The following is a 17,303-nucleotide window of genomic DNA, read 5'->3' on the forward strand; positions in this document are numbered from 1 at the left end:
ATGATGATGATGATGATGATGATGATGATGATGATGATGATGATGATGATGATGATGATGATGAAGATGATGATGATGATGATGATGATGATGATGATGATGATGATGATGATGATGATGATGATGATGATGATGATGACGATGATGATGATGATAATGACGATGACGATGATGATGACGATGATGATGACAACTTATTAGAAAAAACGCAATGCCCTAACAGTAAATTCTCCTTCAAAATTTCGTCATAAAAAGAAATTAAGATTAATGAATGAAATTCCAATGCTTAAAAAAACTCTAACTCTAACGGCTAGATCGACTCGCCTAGTGATGCTGATCAAGAATATATATACTTTATGGGGTCGGAAATGTCTCCTTCACTGCGTTGTAAACTTCTGACTGAAATTATAATACCCTCTGCAAGGGTATAAAGAAGGTTATAACTTTGCTGTTTTTTAATTTTTTTTTAGTTCTTCGACATATAGCAGAATTATGGTTTAAATTTTATCAAAATCGGACGACTATATCATATAGCTCTCATTAAAATAATAAAAATATATAAAATAACTATCTAATAATTGATCATCATAGCTTCAATGTTTTTAAATAGTTCAGAATTGCGCTTTTAATTTTATTAAAATCGGAAAACGATATCATATAGCTGCCATAGAAACTCAAATAATTGAGCTGCAAATCATCATAGCTTATTAAATCATAATATTAATGTCTTCAAGAATATTTAATTTTTGCATTAGCTGCAAGGGTATATAACCTTCGGCTTGCCGAAGCTTGCTTCCGTTCTTGTTTTACTAAACAACTTTAACTTTTTATACCCTTGCAGAGGGTATTACAACGCAGTGAATATATATTCTAAATAAGAGCCGATTTAGCCATGTCCGTCTCTCATAAAAACAATCAAAATATAAAATAAATAAAAAAGAATTATTTTTGACTAAGGAACAATTTGATAGTTCAGAATCACGCTTCTAATTTTATTCAAATCTGGAAACGATAGCTGCCGTAGGAAAGATGGAGTAATAAAGCTGAAAATCATCATAGCTTAAATATTTTAAACATTTACGCATAAATGTCGAATCTTAAAAGTTTTAAAGAGTATTTTTAATTTTTGCAATAGCTAACCTTTGGCTTGCCGAAATTTGCTTCCTTTCTTGTTTTTTGATATTTCCATTATTTGGATCAGTTACTCAGCTTTCTCCTATCAATCTTATCATATAACTACTTCTAAGAGCTCTGCATGGGAGAGCTCATAAGCACGAGCATCAAGTATTGTTTTTTTGAAAAGGGGCAAAAACAAGAAAAATCTATAATATAAAAATAAGTCGGGTTTTCTTTTCTGACGCTATATCTCCAGAACTCACGAATCTTTTTCCTCGGTTTACCATTTGTTGGAGGGTCTCCGTGCAATTTATAGCAAAGAAAATTAAGGACAAATTACAACAGAACAGCGGGAACATTTTTTTTTTACATACAGAGCCATCTCTGATACATAGCATGTACTACAAACCGGTTTGTGATCACTGTGAAATTGTGAGAAAAAAATATAAAAAAATAAGTTATTCGTTTTCTAACATTTCAATTGGAAACCATCAAATCAATCACTTGTATTGTGAAAATTTTTATTCAATTTCAACAGTGGGCATTTGTCTTTTGGTAAATTGAACTGTGTAAATAGTGTTGTTCGTGCATTTGAGGTTCAAATTTACCACTCTGTCTATAGTCCAAAATGCCAGAGGACGACGTACAAACATCGGCAGCTGCACAAGATTTATAAGCCAGCAACAACTGTATTCACAGAACATAAGCAAAGAACGATAAATTATAATAACACAAAAGGCCCGATTGGGACAACGCGTGAGGACACGAAGATCATTGGCATTCCAATATGATCCCACTGTGAACTACAGACATGATGAAAATTTAGATATTGGACCAATGACGACTATAAAACGACTATAAAGTTCAAAAGAGAAACGGCTTGTGCTGCGCAAGCGGAAAAGTCAAACTAGATCCCATACTTACTGAATCCCTACTTACACGACCAGAGCCACTGAAACCATTATTCGATTAAAGTGATCCCGATTCCAGCCATTTTGTTCAACACCTCCTTGAATACAATAACTTCTTTCGCATGACTTACTTTGAAGCTTATATCATTCGAGAAGGCTGCTTCATGCCGACTTGCAAGGTAAAAGATACAACACACCAATCACTCACACCAACTCAATGAATTGCACAATGGCACATAAGAAATCACTTGAAGCACTTAACTTTACACCGAATGACCTTGTAAGGATGCTCTCTGGCCGGGGTACAGATCTCAGTCAGATCCAGGAGTCCTTTACAAGCAATTTGTAAATCACCGAAACACCGGACTAGAGAGTTTCATTCAACGAGTGAATGAGTCGTTTGGGGGGGGGTCACGCCGAAGGTTCTCATGGACGCCGGGAGAGAGAGAGTAATGTCGGAGTTTGTCGCGCCGTATCTTGCTCCTGGGTTAAAAATTCCACGGGCTGGACCTTGGGGCGAGGCCAAGCCAGACGAACGGTTTCACGAGTGTGGGAACGCCGGGTGATCCCACTGGTCACTTCCGCGATTGGGACACGTAAGTCGCTTTCCGCGTGCCGTAGGCCAAAAATCCACCGGGCTGGACCTTCGGGCGAGGCCAAGCCAGGATCCTACTCTCGCGAAATAGTAGCTTGTTTTGCTTTTACGGTATTTTCTGCCAAAATGATATTTACTGTAGAACACCACGCCGATGCGTCGTGTCGATGATTGTACAGCTTTGATAAGCTCGATCAAATTTTTATTTTTTCCATTAAAATTCGCCATGGTCCCTCTGATTTATTAGGCAGCGAGCCAGATCCCACTTCTGATGTTGCAGCATTGTTATTATTTTCCGACATTGTAATAGCGCAGCGAGTTTCGGTTTCACACGCACGAAATCTTAAACGCAACTACCAGCGTCATCCCTTCATCTTTCTGTGCTTACCACCGAACCACACTCGGCGACAGCGACACAACGCTGTCTCCCCACTAAAACGGTACTTTTTAAGCGACAACACGCAGACAACCAAACACAGCACCCTTAGAGGCCGATGCCATATTACTATAATGATGAAATTAGTCTTCTGGAATTTTAAAGAGACTGTATACCCATACACTCATACCAACATCCACACACTCTTAGTGTGCACCGACATATACTTAATTTGGTCGGAAATGTCTCCTTCAATGCGTTGCAAACTTCTGACTGATTTATAATACCCTCTGCAAGGGTATAAAAATTTGTATTTAAAACATAAGCCAACGCGAAGGACTCTTATTTTTTTAAACGCTCACGGTTTGAAAATAAAGCCCTTTTATAAATTTAATTGTTTCGAAGCACCCGATATTAGTAAAGTAGAGGACGGCTCCTATTTTCATATCGGATTATCGAAACAGTTAAATAACCAATTAGAGTTTCGCCAATTGCCGGAAGTACTGAGCATCGATTTAAACATTGACGGACTTCCAATTTTTAAAAGTTTTAGGGTACAGTTGTGGCTCATTCTACTTAGACTAAAAAATATCAATGGCCGCCCCGTTTTACCCATAGGAGTTTTTATTGGCCATAATAAGCCAATAATTTAATTGCGAAGAGTTTTTGTCGAAATTTACGTCCGAGATTTCGTCCGAGATACCAACATCCACACACTCTTAGAGTGCGCCGACACGGCCATCCAGACCATTACACGACTTCGTGCAATTTTACCAAAAATGCTTTGTTACCTTTCTATCGCCTTATCAAAGTTTATTCAAATATAACTTTTAATTTTCCATCTAAATTGTAACGATCCTGTTTCGGGAGGCGGTATAGCTCGCCGTGACCAGGGTTCGAGACAGAAATGTATTTCGTCTTTTGATCGGTTTACCTCCCTTTCCCCGAAGAATAGCACAAATCGAACGCTACAGAGAATGGTTTTTAATAGTACGATTGATTAAGACTACGTTTCTAACTATAATTATATCGAGCGTGATACTGCTTGATGACTGGCGTCGGCGCTGCTGAGGGGCCGAGTGTGGTACTGCTCCTTGATATCGACGCTGCGGAAGGGCCGAGTATATCGCAGCTCATTGAGTATCGCACTGCTTTGTGTGCGGGATCGGCGCTACGGAAGGGCCTATGTTGCACTGCTTGGCGTTGGAAACGTGACTTCTGCCGGGCTCAGCGATCACGATTCCAAAACCACACCGGGCGTCGGTGATCTTCACCAGGTTGTAGAGCCGACTTTAAATCGAACTTTTACGGATCCACCACCACAACCAAGACTATCTACCAGAACACTTACCCGGGTATTCCTCATAGTTGATGTTTCCTCGAGAATCGACGGAACGCAAGTGACTGGTCTGGGGCTGTGTCTCCGGTTATATAGGCGCTGCTTAGTGTGACCAGATCGGACGATGACGATAATCCCGCTTTGAGTAATCGGGTTTATTAATGATGATTTTCGGCAATCGATAACTTCGTCGAATAAGTGTGACCGGGTGCTGTTGGCTTTGGGCGCTCGTTTGAATAATAAAAGTCCAGTAATTGGAATGTTCTTTTAAGCTTTAATGCAAAAGTTGAATTTTACATATTTGTGACGGTGGGTCGTCACAAAATCTATTACTTCCATTACAAATAACATCTTCCAATTGATACTGCTCATTTTTACATTATCATTTACCATTCAGGTTTCTCATAATATTATCCAATGCGTAACACGCCATGATCTAAACAATTGTTTTGCACTTGTGCTTACATTATTTTTACAGATTTTATTATTAACTCTTAAAAACAACTGTACTGTCTCTTTCAAGAGTTAATTTGCATGATTTCAGTACTGTCTCTTTCAACAGTTTATTTTTACATGATTTCAGTACTGTCTCTTTCAACAGTGTCCTTTTCAACTATTTCATTACTGTCTCTTTCAACAGTGTCTTTCAACTATTTTATTACTGTCTCTTTCAACAGTTTCTGTTTCAATTACATTATTTAAATCCTTATTACAACTTTCAAATTTAACTGGTATTTGAGCACTTGGCATTTTTTCATGAGCATATTTATATGTTCTATTATTTGTCAAAGACCTGGGCATATATCTAAACCCCTCAAACAATTCAGTTATTTAAAACCGCCCCCTAAAATTTGGACTTAACTTTGTTTGAAGCCTCTCTTCCTTTATTAACAATACGAAATCTCCAACCTTGCATTCAACAATTTTAGCCTTGTTTTTATCACATTGCTCCTTGTTATATGTTGCTGCAGCTGAAATATTTTGACCTGCGCGTGTTCTTACTTCTGCCAAGTCGACCTCTTCTACCATATCGCAGGGTGGAAGCAAGCCCAACGGGCGAGCAACTTTGTCGATAAACAATTCCAAGGGACTTGCAGTTGTCACTCAACTAACCGTACAGTTCAAGGTTAATTGAACTTCTCCTAATGCATCTTGCCAAGATCGATTGCTAGTCGTTAATAAGTTCTTTAAGGTGCTAATAATGCGATCAACTTGACCATTGGCCATACTAACCCCTTTCGCAATCAAATCCAAATTTATATTGTTGTTGTGAACAAAACTCACTTAATCCAGTGGTGGCGAAACATCTGCCCTGACCGCTATTATGCGATTTGGTACTCCAAACAGACAAATAGCCGACGTGACAGCATTTATGCAATTTTTAGCATCAATTTTAAGCGTGTGGGTTAAATAAACAAATTCAGTGAAAGCGTCCACCTGCACAATGAATGCCAATCAACTTCCTAGTTATGTCGATGTGAATGGTGTGCCAAGGTGTATTTTCTTTTGGTATTGGATGAAGACTTACTTGAACTTTAAGAAGACTTTGACATTTTACATGTAATGCAGTTATCAACAAACTTCCGAATATACAGTATTAGTCATAGGCCTTATCCATAGTCTTCTCCCATCCCAAATGCATGGATGGACTCATGAATTTGATTTATTACGGACCATCTAAATGGTCGAGGAACAATTTATAAGGTTCGAGTTCTACCATTTTGCTGAATTTTTCGATACAGTATTTCTGCTCTCAATTCGTAAGTTTTAGCAATGTCCACAGCAAGAGAAATTTCTTTCAATTTATTTACAATATTAACTATTTCAGAATCTTGACGCTGTTCGGCCAAAAGCCAATTGTCAGATATTTCCGCCAAATTTACTCGTTTTTCTGGAGTTTTGCAAGTCAATTCTGCTGAAGGCGGATTTCTCGAAAAGAAGTTAACATGAGACATTCGTTTGCCTTCTATATATTGTAACTCAAATGTAAAGGACTGTGAATACGCCCACCATCTTTGCACCCTGGGACATATATTTTTTTTAGTTCTTGATGCTTTAAGTGAGTTTCAATCAGTGAAGACAATAAAATTTCTACCCCATAGATGATGGTGAAAATATTTTATAGACAAAACAACAGCAAGAGTTTCTAGTTCATAAGAATGATACCGTGATTCAGCCGGAGAAGCAGCCTTTCTAAATTGTTTAATGACATGAGACTTGTTGTTGATTTTGTGTATCAAGATGGCACCGTATCTCCGAGAACTTGCATCAGTATGCAACTCAATCGGATGGTTCGGATCAAAAATTACTAAAACTGGCTTTTGAGCAAGGATAGAAATAAATTTTTGTCTAATTTCTTCATGTTCCGTTCTCCAAACAAAATCATTCTTCTCCGAAGTCAAAAAATATAACAGTTTCATAAAACAGGAAAATCCTTGCATAAATTGCCTTAAGTAAGACGCTAATCCAATAAATTGGCGTAAAGCAGAGACTATCTTAGGAGGTCGCTGTAACTTTAAGCGAATTCGGGCGGATTTCACCTGCACACACTTCATATCCCAGATATTGAACTGTTGACTTGAGAAAAGAACGTTCTTTTGAATGAGAATCCAGACTCCGGGAGACAATTAAGAGTAAGTTGCAACCTTTCCAAAGCCTCATTTTTTCTTGCAGCCCCACCATTACGTCATCCATATAAACGACAACAAACGTATTTGCAAGGTCTCCAAGTACTTGCTTGACTCTGCGTTGAAATACTGAAGGTGCGTTTCTGAGCACAAAAGGCATTGCCAAAAATCCATATTGCCCGTCCGGTGTGGCAAATGCTGTACACTCTACCGATTCTTTGTGCATGGGAATTTGATAATACCCACTTGCCATGTCTAAACATGTAAAATATTTTGCTCCATAAAGTCTGGCTACCTGAAGTGGCAAGGGATATCTATCTGCGACTGTGTTAGAATTTAATTCACGGTAATCAACACACAAACGATGAGTGCCGTCTTTTTTGTTAACCAACATTATGGGTCTGGCGTGAGGGTAGCACTTGGTTTTATGATTTTAAGTTGTAATAATTCCTTAATCTTGTCTCGTACCGATTCTCTTTCATTTGGGCTGAGCCGATATGGTCTTCTTTGAACAAGTTTTCTTGGCTCTACTAATTTAATATTCATTTCACACGAACTTACTCTAGTCGAAGGAATTCCATTTATAAAAGCTTTTGAATATTTTTCCAATATATCTTGTAATTTATCTCTATCTCCTCCAAAAAGGTCGATATTTAATTCACAAAATTTCTCATCAATTGAACAATAGTTAACAGTTTTTGATCTAACAACTTCGAATTTTCCTGGTGATTTTATAACATTAAATCCAGGGTACAGTACTTCTCGACCAATAGTAATATAATTCTTCAAATGCTCATTGTCCAAAACATGAAAAAAAACTGCAACACGGTGTTGGTTAATTTTTACGTTGCTAAGTAATGTAATGTGCTACATACTCTATGCCGCCACTACCAATACCCTTCAACATCACTACATTGTTAATTCTTTAACCAACTAATTTGACACTTATCTTCTGTCTTATCATTGAGCATTCCGATCCAGTATCGAAAGTTGGTGAACGTCTCGCCTTGATGAACCATCTCTCCTTTGGGCTCAACCACTTCGCATAGCTCCACTCTTTTCATCTGGTGTGTATCCATGTGTTTATCCATCTTGTACTTACTGCAATGTGTTGAAATATGTCCAAGTTCACCACACTTAAAGCAGGTTACATTCGCTTTTCTATGGTAACCAAGTGCGCTCCTGTCGCTACTGTTCCAGAATGTTCCGTGAGACGAAGGATGATTTTGCTGCTGTTTAGCTCGACATTCCATCATTTTGTGGCCTAATTTTCCACAAAAAGGGCACGTGATTGTTGAAACTTTTGGACGCTTTATGTCAGGATATTTCCTCTTGAAAAGTTTTTTTTATTTTGTTGAACGTGAATGCTTTAAGCTCGGTTTGCAATTCACTTCTGGTGCGCATATTTGAAGTAAAGGCGATGCAATCTTTTATCAACGTGAGCCATCTTGGCAACCGTCACCGGAACGGCAATTTTCTCCACATTCATGTCACGCCATTTCGTGAGAAGTGACGTCATCATTCGACTAGCATAATTGGAAAGACGTTCGCCCATCGGTCGGACAATTAGCTAACATTGACAGAATCATAGCCGCTGGCGTTTCTACGCTGCCAAAACGCTGCATGAAAAGTTCTTTAAATTCGTCCCAAGTTATGTCAGGATAACATGTTTGTGCAAGCCACTGCGACGCACGACCTTCCAACGATGCACTCAAGGCCATCACCAACGTTCTGCTTTTTACGGTATTTTCTGCCAAAATGATATTTACTGTAGAACACCACGCCGATGCGTCGTGTCGATGATTGTACAGCTTTGATAAGCTCGATCAAATTTTTATTTTGCATTTCCATTAAAATTCGCCATGGTCCATCTGATTTATTAGGCAGCGAGCCAGATCCCACTTCTGATGTTGCAGCATTGTTATTATTTTCCGACATTGTAATAGCGCAGCGAGTTTCGGTTTCACACGCACGAAATCTTAAACGCAACTACCAGCGTCATCCCTTCATCTTTCTGTGCTTACCACCGAACCACACTCGGCGACAGCGACACAACGCTGTCTCCCCACTAAAACGGTTCTTTTTAAGCGACAACACAGACACAGACAACAACAGACAACCAAACACAGCACCGTTAGAGGCTGATGCCATATTACTATAATGATGAAATTCTGGAATTTTCAAGAGACTGTATACTCATACACTCATACCAACATCCACACACTCTTAGTGTGCACCGACATATACTTAATTTGGTCGGAAATGTCTCCTTCAATGCGTTCAAACTTCTAACTGATTTATAATACCCTCTGCAAGGGTATAAAAATTGGTATTTAAAACATAAGCCAACGCGAAGGACTCTTATTTTTTTAAACGCTCACGGTTTGAAAATAAAGCCCTTCTATAAATTAAATTGTTTCGAAAAACCCGATATTAGTAAAGTAGAGGGCGGTTCCTATTTTGTATCGACATTTATTCGAAATTCGCTACTTTAATTAAAGTAAAAAGTAGAGATTGGCTGGAAGCAAAAAGAGCCATAATGAATGTATTTAACGATATGGGAAAACCACAAGAAATCAATGCAGAAAAGATTTAGCTTTTATGTGTATAGCCTGGTAAAACTGGTTAAAATCTGAAGGAGTAAATATATCAGTAACGGTGTGTCTGATGTAAAAAGGTTTCATAAGACAGTAAATGAAAAATTGAGAATTATTAGTAACGAACACAATATAGAGGACCGGTGTACGAAATTCGAAGTAATCTTATATGTGTACAATCACAAAACAGAACACAACACGACTAATAGAACTCCCGCAGATATTTTTCTATATGCAGGAACACCAGATATAAACACTCAACCAAATAAAATCAATAAAATAGACAGGCTAAATAAAAATAGACACGATTTTGAAGTGAATACGAAATATAAACAAGCACCATTAGTTAAAACCAAGATTACCAATCCCTTCAAGAAAACAGGTTTAATAAGACAGGTTGACAACAAACACTTCGAAGAAACAAATAGAGGCAGGAAAATCACACGTTATAAGTCAAAATTCAAAAAACAAAAGAAGACTAATCAAATATGATAATTCCAGACAAGCCGAGGAAGACGAAACATAACCAAGTCATCCCTATATTATCCCTGATATTAATCTCGCTTATAAGTACAACCAAGGCACAAAGTATCGAAATAAGTCCGATAAACGCAAAAAACGGATACTGATATTCAAAACCGGATCAATGGAAATCCCAACGAATTTTGAATACCACCATTTAAGTATAAATTTAACAAAGACCGAAATGGCATTCGACAACCTACTGGACGAAGCCCAAGAATTCCAACACATTGTCCAAATCCAATATTTAGTTGAAAAATTAAAAAGAGAAATGAATGGGTTAAAAAAAGTCAGACGAAGCAAACGCGGGCTTTTAAACGTGGTTTGGAACTCCGATTATATAAAAAAATATAATTTTATTTTATTCAACTTGATGGTTACAGAGTTTTTACTTATTAGTGAAGAAGACCGACCTATTAGATTGAGGTCTCAAACTGAATTTAACATGCTAATCTGATTCTGTTGACGATCAAGCCTCGGTCTCGAGCTTTTCGAGATTTGAGTGAGTTGTGAAATTGTTCTAAGAAACTTTCAGATTCTTTTGAGTGAAACATTACTCTTGGATTCAAGTGTCTTGACTCTTGGATACAAGTGCGCTCTTAGATTTTACGACTTTGAAATGTCTTTGGATTGAAATAGGAGTTTATGTGTCTGCGAGCCGAACTTTGATTATCTTTGAACGTGTGAACGTGACAATTTGGGTGAGTTGTTTAGTCTACAGTTTTGGGTGATAAGCTGGGACTGACATTTGGGGATTTTCCGTTGGTCTTCGATTTTGGGCTCTTGTTACAAGGGTGTATAATTCTAGGGTAGTATAGGGTATATTGTGGATACGTAAAGTAATGGGTATATTTAGAGTGTTATGGGACTGTGTATGTGTTGCTTAAATATATGCAGAGTCTTATAGGAATATGGGCATGTCACTCCTCGAACCATTGAATTTGGTCTGTCCTCAGAGCGATAACGTAGGGTATAACATAATATTATCTGCTGCAATATTTTCCTCAGTAGATTTTACATTCTTATTTGTTATGATTGGTTGTTCTTCACGTTTACAATATTTTACAATAAGTTTCTTAGGAATATTTTTAAATTTGTAAATTTAGTATAATGTTAAACTTATTATAGTTATTATCTGAAATGTGTTGTAATATTTTATATGTGATTCGACTATTACTTTAGTTTGGATATATGACAATGGTTCGAGTTTTGTGATATTGTTGTTAACATAAATTGATTGTGAATAATCTGCTATATTGACAACAAGATAAAAATTGCTGGTTACCGACCATATAGAAATCAATTACATATCGTTATCTTACGTTAAGTATTTCTGGAGTTATTTCAAATGACAGTTTTGTATTTCTGTTTTTGCAATGTTGCAGATTTCACAATCATTGATTATATTTTGTATTAACTTTTGGCTATCTGGATAATAATGTTCTTCTTTAAGCCAGTTGATAGTTTTTTCGATTCCTGGGTGTAGAAGTTCTTTATTCATTTTTAATATCATATTTTTGAATTCCGCATAAGTTAGAATATCGTTTAATATAAGTGCGCATTTTACCAATTTCGTTAAATTGTTGGGACTTATTATTTGTACATATGACCTTTGGAATGTTAAGAAATCCTCATCATTATGGAAATAAATTGCGATTTTCTAAGTGCATACATATTCTTTAATGATGTTTTTAGCAAAATCATCTGTCATTTCCTTGTAAGTTATTTTGATTTTCAATTTGTGAAAATACTGCCTCACCTCAGTTTCATCGATGTCTCCCTTCTCTAATTTTATCTGTCTATAGAAATTATTATAATTAAGATTATCTTCAGAAGCGCTATGTATAGTTGGCAACTTCGCCAAGCATTAATTCTTATATTTTGGTACGCGATAATGCATCTACTACATAATTTTGCTTTTCCGGGAAGTTACTTAATCTTATAATCAAATTCGTTTAATTTAATTTTCCATCTTTGAAGTTTCATGTTTGGTTCTTGATGTTATTAAGCCAGACAAGGGGTTTATGGTCACTCAGTATTTCAAGAGATCTCCCGAATAAGTATGACCTAAAATATTTTATTGCCCAAACTATGGCTAGAAGTTCTTTCTCTATAGTGGCATAGTTTATTTCATGATCGTTCAAAGTTCTACTGGCATAACAAACGGGTTTATAATTTTGAGACAAAACTGCACCGATGGCAATATTACTAGCGCCAGTAGTTAGGGAAAAATTTTAATAAAGTCAGGGTAGCTTAAAATCGGATCTGATGTAATAAGTACCTTTAGCCTTTCAAATGCTGCTATGTAATCTTTATTTTCTGTGTCTTTTGTTGCTCCTTTTTTCAATTTAATGATCATGGGTTTAACTATGTTAGCGAAGTTTGGAACGAACTTGCGAATCCCAAAAATTATTTTATTTCTTTTGGAGTCTTTGGTAGTGGGAAATTTGTGATAGCATTGGTTTTATTTGGATTGGGGGTGATACCGTTAGTAGTTACAACATTAGCTAGGAATTCTGTTTCTCTTTTCATGAACTCGCATTTAACCAATTGTAGTTTTAAGTTTGCATCCCTAAGTTTTCCAAAAACTTTCTTTTGTAACGTACACACCTAGGTGTACGTCTGGTCTAGTATCCTAACCTCCCTCCTCGTAGTGCACGTGGCCTGTACGTGGACATCCGTCCCGTCTGGTCTAGTATCCTAACCTCCCTCCCCGTAGTATTTGAGACCTGTACGCGGACACCCGGCCCGTCGGGTCTAGTATCTTGGTTCCCCACATCGTAGCATTTGAGACCCAACGTGGACACCCATCCCGTTCGGGCTAGTACCTCAGATTCCCCTCCTCGTAGTGTATGTGGCCTGTACGTGGACACCCGGCCCGTCTGGTCTAGTACCCCAGCTTCCCTCCTCGTAGCGCATGCGACCGGCACGCGGACACCCGCCCCGTCTGGTCTAGTACCCTAGCTTTCCTCCTCGTAGCGCATGCGACCGGCACGTGGACACCCGGCCCGTCTGGTCTAGTACCCTAGCTTTCCTCCTCGTAGCGCATGCGACCGGCACGTGGACACCCGGCCCGTCTGGTCTAGTACCCTAGTTTTCCTCCTCGTAGCGCATGCGGCCGGCACGCGGACACCCGGCCCGTCTGGTCTAGTACAATAGCTTTTCTCTTCGTAGTGCATGTGACCTGCGTGCGGACATCATTCCCGACTGGCCAATCGTACCGCGATCCTTTCTCCTCCAATCCCCCCTCGTGTCTGACAAATCCTATCCGGCTTGGCCTTGCCCGAAGGTCCAGCCCGGTGGATTTTTGGCATCCGATACGTCGCGAACACAACCCCCCGGTCCTACTCTCGCGAAATAGTATCCTGGCTTGGCCTCGTCCGAAGGTCCAGCCCGAGGAATTTTTGGCCTACGACACGCGGAAAGCGACTTACGTGTCCCAATCGCGGAAGTGATCAGCGGGACTATCCGGCGTCCCCATACTCGCGAAACCGTTCGTCTGGCTTGGCCTCGCCCCAAGGTCCAGTCCGTGGAATTTTTAACCCAGGAGCAAGATACGGCGCGACCGACTCTGACATTACTCTCTCTCTCCCGGCGTCTATGAGAACCTTCGGCGTGACTCCCCAAACGACTCATTCACTCGTTGAATGAAACTCTCTAGTCCGGTATTTCGGTGATTTACAAATTTCTTGTAAAGGACTCCTGGATCTGACTGAGATCTGTACCCCGGCCAGAGAGCATCCTTACAAGTGGCGCCCGAGCAGGGACACCGAGACTAGCTAGAGAATCACCCAAGTGGCTTAAAGACCCACTGAAGAAAAAGAAGGGTAGAGTCACCCGAACCGTTCACATCCGATCTCCGGAAGGATCTAAAAGACTTGAGAAGGAAGTTCACACCAAACTAAATCGAAGAGGATAACCAACGATAAGTAATCCTAAGGAATCTGACGGTGAGTACGAAGAAGCCGATTTTGTTAAGAATCCAGGTATAGGAGTCCGCTGGATATACGCTCGCCGAAAAGACGAACTCAGCTCTCTCGCCCTGGAGTTTGGTTTTAAAGCCGACGGAACCGTCGAGGAGACCAGGAAGGCATTCGCCAACCACAAAGTGTGTGGGACCGACTGGCTCAGTTGCAGGAGCAATATAGTAGCCGGACCCCAAGTCCGAACCCTCCAGGCAGGAACGGTGAGACGGGACAGTTCGCAGAATCCCTCACCATTCCCATGACGTCCGGAGCCACATCGATCGGGACTCCAGCCCGCCATCGAGGGATCCACCCAGGATCGACGCACGGTACCTGGATGCCACCGGTAGACGCCCGCTTACCCGCCGACCTACAAGCACAAGACACACGGAGCAGCACGGCTCCAACTCAACATCTGCTCCCCGAGAAGATGCACGAATGGAATTTAGGTTCGATGGAAGTTCGGATCCGTTGACTCTCATCGCCGCGCTCGAGGAAAAGATGATGACTTACAGGATAAATCCAGAGGAGGTACCCCGCGTTATGTCCGAAATCTTGGAGGGCCCGGCGGCACGGTGGTTTCGCACGAGCCACCTACAGTCGGCCTCATGGGGAACTTTCAGGAGGGAATTCCTCGACTTCTTCCTACCACCTCGATATTTCGAGCGGTTGGAAGATGAGATACGGACCCACGTGCAGCGGAGGGAGAGCCTTTCAAGACCTACTTGATCGAGCTCAGAACCAAGATGCAGCAAGCCGGTTATCGAGAAGAGGAAAAATTGTACCGGGCATATGAAAACATGGCTCCAGAATACCGACTGTATATTAAACGCAGTGAATTCGCAACTTTGACACAGTTGACCCATATGGCCACAGAATATGAGAGTGTCAAACAACTCGAGACGACTCGACGCGAGCCAAAAGCAACCATGGACAGGAACCAAGAAGAACCTCAACTTCGCCGATCGCCGAACCCATTCCGGAATCCGGTGAATTCAACGTGGACAGGACACGTGACCCACCAGATGATCGGTCAAGGAACCTCTCGAGTGGACATACGGCGGGCTTGTAATCGCTGTGGAGAGAACGGACATCTCCAAAGGAACTGCCCCAACCCACGTCGGGATTTCTGTTGGGACTGTGGGCGACCAGGAGTTTTAACTATAGAATGTTGCCGTCGAAATGTGTCGGGAAACGGAGAACGCCTCCGCCGGAACCCGGGTGCGGCGGAGACGAACGGAGCAGCAACCCGACCCCAGTAAAACCCCCGTTGAGATTACACGGCGGGCTCATCACAGCAGCGATAGAAGTCGGAGGACAACGTGTGGACGCCACCATTGATACAGGGGCATCGAGGAGTTTCGTCAGTGAAAGTTTTACTCGACTGGCCGCGAGTGCAGACGAGTTACAGGATGTTGTCACTAGAATAGCGTTGCCCAACCGGTCATGTCTGGATGTGACGAAGCTCTGGCGAACCTCGGTTACGTTGGCCGGCACTACGGTGCTCTTACCTATGTTAGTAATGCCCACCATGTTAGATCGTGTAATACTTGGAATGGACTTCCTCAAAGTAGCGGGAACTCAGGTGCGATGTGGTCGAGCTACCCTCGACTTGCAAAATGAAGCCCAAGCGGCAGGAGACCCTCTCTTACAGCCAGTACTTATAAAGGCGCGGGGCAACCAGGAGAAAACGGTACACCCTGTTGCGGTTGGTGCCCATTTGGGAACTGCCAGGCCAGAAGAAGCAGAGACACCCAGTCCTATTTTACGCGAGCTATGACCCCGAACATCAATGCCGGCGCGCTCATTAGAATGGAGACGGTAGAAAACGACGAACAGCGACAGAGCACACTATTGACTCCGGCGCAACAAAGCTTCATCGATCGGGAACTGGTCTTATTCGAGAAGCTGCATGGGGTGTCTCACGTCGCCGAGCATTGAACCCTCCAGAAGCCCACACAGCGCTCCCATCGTATTGGTCAAGAAGAAAACTGGCGATTGGCGCATGTGTATAGATTACCGTCAGTTAAACGCACACTCAGTGCCCGACGCCTACCCAGTCCCGAGAATCAATCACATTTTGGAAAAATTACGCCACGCCCGATATATCTCCACGTTGGACTTGAAGCACGGCTATTGGCAAATTCCCATTGCTAGGGATAGTCGCCAATATACAGCGTTCACGGTCCCTGGGAGAGGATTGTATCAATGGAAGGTCATGCCCTTCGGGTTGCATTCTGCCAGCGCCACGTTTCAACGCGCTCTGGATAGTGTAATCGGCGTGGAAATGGAACCGGTCGCCTTCGCTTACCTAGACGATATTATTATCATAAGCGCGACAGAAGAACAGCACTTTACTCATCTCTCGGAAGTTTTCCGCAGATTGCGGGCTGCGAATTTAAGGATAAATCCAAAGAAGTGTTGCTTCTTCAAGCAGAAACTCGTTTACCTCGGCCACGTCATCAGCAGTGACGGAATTTAGACTGATCCCGAGAAGGTGTCTGCGATCAACGGGTTGAAGGCCCCCTCTAACTTAAAGGAACTCCGTCAATGGATCGGGATGGCCTCGTGGAATCGGCGATTCGTCCCTAGTTTCGCGACTATCGTGCAACCGATGACCGCGCTACTAAAGAAAGGACGGAAGTGGACCTGGGGACCAGAACAGCAAGCCGCCTTGGAAGAAATTAAAAGATGCCTGACTACTGCTCCCGTATTAGGCTGTCCGGATTTCGACCAGAAGTTCATTTTGCAAACAGACGCGAGTGACGTCGGCTTGGGCGTAGTTTTATCACAGGGCTCCGAAAGTCAAGAGAAGGTCATCGCATACGCTAGCCGTCGATTAACCCCTGCGGAACAGAATTACACTACCACGGAGAAAGAGTGTCTGGCCATAATCTGGGCAATCAGGAAGATGCGGTGCTACCTGGAAGGGTACCGATTCGAGGTCGTTACTGAACATCTAGCCCTCAAGTGGCTAAATTCTATTGAGAGCCCTTCTGGTCGAATAGCGCGTTGGGCGCTAGAATTGCAGCAATTCCAATTCGACGTACGCTATCGACGAGGTAAATTGAACGTCGTGGCTGACGCACTTTCTCGACAGCCTTGTGAGGTACTGCAAGATGCTGTCGAACTCGAGGACCACTGTGACTGGATCGAAAAGATGAAAGACAAAATACAGGAGGAACCCGAGAAATTCGCTGACTACACGATCGAAAACGACCAGCTCTACAGGAACATGGGCTACCGAGCTGACAA

The sequence above is a fragment of the Drosophila elegans genome, unplaced genomic scaffold (genome assembly GCF_018152505.1).
Source record: "Drosophila elegans isolate 14027-0461.03 unplaced genomic scaffold, ASM1815250v1 contig_208, whole genome shotgun sequence".
NCBI classification, from domain to species: Eukaryota; Metazoa; Arthropoda; class Insecta; order Diptera; family Drosophilidae; genus Drosophila; species Drosophila elegans.